The following is a 4,971-nucleotide window of genomic DNA, read 5'->3' as shown; positions in this document are numbered from 1 at the left end:
TCATAGAAATATAATTTTTAACAAAGCATTTATGAAGGCATACTTTGCAATTTAACAAAGTTGTGCACTGCTCTAGCCCTACATTGTTACTACGTGTGAGGAACAGCGTTTGCATTGTAAGAGGTTAACCTGTTTTTCACCTCAGTGTGCATATGACTGTATGCATTTGCTTATGATTATGTGTGTTAGCCTTCTCCTTGTGCTGTAACCTTGCCGTGGTGGAGAGGCTTGCGCGCTTCAAAGACCCTAAGAGCTATGCTGGGGGGAGCCTCTGGCTCCAGCAGGTCCAACCTTACCAGATTGGTCTTAGGCAAGTAGCCAGATGAAAGACAGCACACTGGTCCTCCAGACTGGGGGTTGGGCGTGGCGCTAACAACGCCACCTGGTAAAAAAAAAAAAGCTAACGTTACAGAAACTAAAATGAGCAAATCCATCGACAACAGGTCCATAGCAGTTCTCCGCCACTCTTTGAGTGGCAGTATGACCACTCCTGAGGAAAGCCGAAAGGAAGTCAGGGGTGCGATGGGGGGACTGCTTGGGCCAAAGATCAAGATCCACCTTGGAGCATGGAATGTCCGAACCATGTTTGAGACCTCCAAGACAGCACAAGTCCTCAGTGAAATGAAGAGATACCACCTGGACATCCTGGGGATTAGTGAAAGTCACTGGAAGGGCTCCGGATGCCAAGTTCTACAAGATGGATCCATTATCCTCCACTCAGGCCATGAGAGCGCCCATACACATGGAGTAGCCATCATAATCTCCAAAGAGAAAGCCAAATCCTTGCGGGAGTGGGAACCAGTAAGTGAAAGGCTGATCAGAGTGCGTTTCAACTCCAAGTTCTGCAAACTCACCATCTTGCAGTGCTATGCACCAACAAATGAGGCTGAGAAGGAGGACAAAGAGGATTGGTATGAACAGCTCCAAATGGCAGTCTCTAAGGTACCCCAACATGACATGCTCCTGATAACTGGCGACATGAATGCCAAAGTGGGAACTGACAACTCCAACTACAAGAGGGCAATGGGCACACACAGGCATGGCACAAGAAACAACAATGGTGAACGCCTTGTTGATTTCTGCCTGAACAACAACCTGGTCATTGGTGGAACTATTTTTCCACACAAGAACATCCACAAGCTCACATAGAAGTCACCTGATGGTAGAACCACCAACCAGATTGACCACATCATAATTAATGGAAAGTGGTGCAGGTCACTACAAGATATGAGAGCATACCGGGGCGCAGATGTCTACAGCAATCACTACCTGCTCGTTGCCACTATCAAGCTCAAATTGAAGAGGTTGGTGCCACAAGACCAGCGGCAGAAGATGTTGGATATTGCAAAGCTCCAGTATCCAAAGACCAACAAGGAATTTATGTTGGACCTGAGAAACCGCTTTAGCACATTAGATGCTATCTCTGCAACAGAAGAAGTGCCCACAGTAAATCACAAATGGAACACCATCAAAAGCATATACTTTGAAACAGCACAGGAAGTGCTGTGCTTTAAACAGAGAGGGGCCAAGGAATGGATATCAGCTAACACCTGGCAGAGAATTGAGGAGAGGAAACAACTAAAAACAAGGTTACTGAACCTCAAATCCAAACGGCTTACTGAAAAAGCCAAGCTGGCCTATAGAAACAAGGACAAAGAAGTGAAGAGGAATGCAAAGAAAGACAAGAGGACCTTTGCAGAAAGCTTGACAAAGGAAGCAGAGAAGGCCGCAGCCTTTAGGAACCTGGGGACTGTATATAAGATCACGAAACGACTCTGTGGAAACCAGACAAGCCAAAGCACCCACATTAGGGATAAGAACGGCAACTTTTGCACATCAGAGAGGGAGCAAGCAGCCAGATGGGTCCAACATTTCCAGGAAGTGCTTAACCACCCTGAACCAGAACAACCTGCTAACATCATAACAACAGACTACATCCTGGATATCAACATCAGCCCCCCTGACTTTTCTGAGGTTAAAACTGCCATCCTATCCCTAAAGAGTGGCAAGGCATGTGGCCTGGATGCAATCCATGTGGAGATGCTGAAGGCCGACATTTTAACATCTACTAAGGTCCTTACTGACCTCTTCCAAAACATCTGGAACAGTTACACCATCCCCGAAGACTGGTCTAAAGGCCTCATAGTCAAAATCCCAAAGAAAGGCGACACCAAAAACTGTGACAACTGGCGAGGAATCAGCCTTCTGTCCATCCCAAGCAAAGTGTTCTGCAGAGTCTTTCTCAACAGAATGGAGCCAGTCATGGACTCCAGGCTCAGACAAGAACAAGCAGGCTTCAGGAAAGGAAGAGGTTGTATGGACCAGATCTTTGCACTGCGAAACATCCTAGAGCAGTGCTTAGAATAGAACACACCCCTGTACATCAACTTTGTTGATTTTAAGAAAGCCTTCGACAGTGTCCATCAGAACACTCTTTGTAATATACTCCAGTACTACGGAATTCCACCTAAGATAATCTCATCTCATTATCTCTAGCCGTTTTATCCTGTTCTACAGGGTCGCAGGCAAGCTGGAGCCTATCCCAGCTGACTACGGGCAAAAGGCAGGGTACACCCTGGACAAGTCGCCAGGTCATCACAGGGCTGACACATAGACACAGACAACCATTCACACTCACATTCACACCTACGGTCAATTTAGAGTCATCAGTTAACCTAACCTGCATGTCTTTGGACTGTGGGGGAAACCGGAGCACCCGGAGGAAACCCATGTGGACACGGGGAGAACATGCAAACTCTGCACAGAAAGGCCCTTGCCAGCCACGGGGCTCGAACCCGGACCTTCTTGATGTGAGGCGACAGCGCTAACCACTACACCACCGTGCCGCCCCCCTAAGATAATTACAATCATAAAAATCTTCTATGGAAAATTTGAGTGCAGTGTCCTTATGGGCAACACTCTCACTGAGTGGTTCCCTGTACAGTCTGGAGTGAGACAGGGGTGCATCATCTCTCCCATCCTCTTCCTACTTGCAATAGACTGGATCACAACCAACACAACAGCAGACAAACCCAGAGGCATCCAATGGACCCTGTCCTCTCAGTTGGAAGTCGTTGACTTTGCAGATGACCTTGCTGTCCTTTCAACAAACCACTCTAACATGCAATCGAAAACTCACAGGCTCAACAAATATGCCAGACAGGTTGGACTTAACATCAACACCTCCAAAACCCAAGTGATGTGCATAAACTCCACCCCCACAGCACCCATCCAGGTGAATGGAGCACCACTCAAGTTTGTGGAGGACTTCACCTATCTTGGCAGCCTTATCAGCAAGGACAGCGCTGTTCATAAAGACATTAGAGCAAGGCTGGGAAAGGCACTGGGTGCCTTTTCCCAACTCCGATCCATCTGGAGGTCCAAACAATACAGCCTAAAAACAAAGATGCTCCTGTACAACAGCAACGTAAAGTCTGTCCTCCTGTATGGTTCAGAGTGTTGGCATGTCGTCAGTACAGACATGAGGAGACTTGAGGTCTTCCACAACAGATGCCTCAGACGAATCTGCCAGATCTTTTGGCCCAACAAAATTTCTAACCAACAACTATACAAGAAAACCAGCAGTCAGAACATCACCAAGGACATTACATTAAGACGCTTAAGATGGCTTGGACATGTGTTAAGGATGAAGCAAAACCGAATCCCAAGAGTTGCCTTAAGATGGACACTACCTGGAAAAAGAAAACCTGGAAGACCTAAAAACACCTGGCGTAGAACTGTGGTACAGGAGCTTCAAAAGATGAACCTGTCATGGGGAGAAGCTCACCATGCTGCCAAGGACTGCATGCGATGGAGAGAGCTCATTGAAGCCTTATGTCCCACAGGGGACGAAGAGGAGTAAGTAAGTAAGTATGTGTGTTAGCACTCATCCTCTTTGTGAGGAACAACAGGGGGCCTCGCACTTGCCCTGCCCAATGTTTAGCACGTCTGTGTCACTTTAGCACTCATGTCCATTCACTATGCAGTGCGAATGAGATCACCCTTCAACACTTGTGTTGCTGCCTTCTCTTCGCTGCTAGCCATCGTTTATATTGACTACTATTTACACACAACCCCCATCACCACCTGTTCCCCACGTTACAAAACTAGCACTATGAAGCCCGTCTCAAAATGCAAGGCTATAGTTTCTTTTACTCACAAAATAATTAACATTAGATCAATTATCAGGCTTTCAGAGCTTGTCTGTGTGTGGCTTATCAGGCCTATCAGTACTTGACCCTACTTGAATTAATGATATGCTACTCACACTTTAATATGATTAAACTTAACAGTGGTGCCTCAACTGCAATCCACTGCTTACCTTTTAGACTATGTTGCAGCATTCTTTTTAAAAGTCATTACCCCCCCCCAAAAAAAGCAAACAAGCATTTTTTTTTTTTTAAATTTAAAACTAAAATCAAATCAAGTCAACTCAAGTGGGTTTTAATTTGTCATTCCTCTTTGTTTGCACGCAATGTCTAGCTAATTATACATGAGGCTTTGAACCGGAAGTGGGCCATGTTGGAGGATATACACAAACTCACACGGTGTACATTTACGATAGAAGATATGCTCGGGAGGTTGTTACGCTCCTTTTGTTTCTTTGCTATGCTGACTCTTTGTGCTGTAATTGGATGTGGGCACAACTCTTTTCGAGACAAGGGGACTTGTAAGTTCTTTAGAATTCCAGCAATTATAAATAATCAAGAGCACTGTTGCCTCACAGCAAGAAGGTCCTGGGTTCGAGCCCAGCGGCCGGTGAGGGCCTTTCTGTGTGGAGTCTGCATGTTCTCCCCGTGTCTGCGTGGGTTTCCTCCGGGTGCTCCGGTTTCCCCCACAGTCCAAAGACATGAAGGTTAGGTTAATTGGTGGCTCTAAATTGACCGTAGGTGTGAATGGTTGTTTGTCTCTGTGTCAGCCCTGCAATGACCTGGCGATTTGTCCAGGGTGTACCCTGCCTCTCGCCCATAG

At 46.5% G+C, this 4,971-nt stretch overlaps 1 pseudogene; it reads left to right on the top strand.

The window, feature by feature from the left end:
- The first annotated feature begins 420 nt into the window (after positions 1 to 420).
- LOC132873817 (uncharacterized) lies at positions 421 to 3,862 on the top strand (annotated as a pseudogene).
- Positions 3,863 to 4,971: the final 1,109 nt, after the last annotated feature.

Source organism: Neoarius graeffei, chromosome 25 (assembly GCF_027579695.1).
Source record: "Neoarius graeffei isolate fNeoGra1 chromosome 25, fNeoGra1.pri, whole genome shotgun sequence".
Lineage (NCBI taxonomy): Eukaryota > Metazoa > Chordata > Actinopteri > Siluriformes > Ariidae > Neoarius > Neoarius graeffei.
Note: the sequence above shows the minus strand (reverse complement) of the source record. Positions and strands in the feature narration are given on the sequence as shown.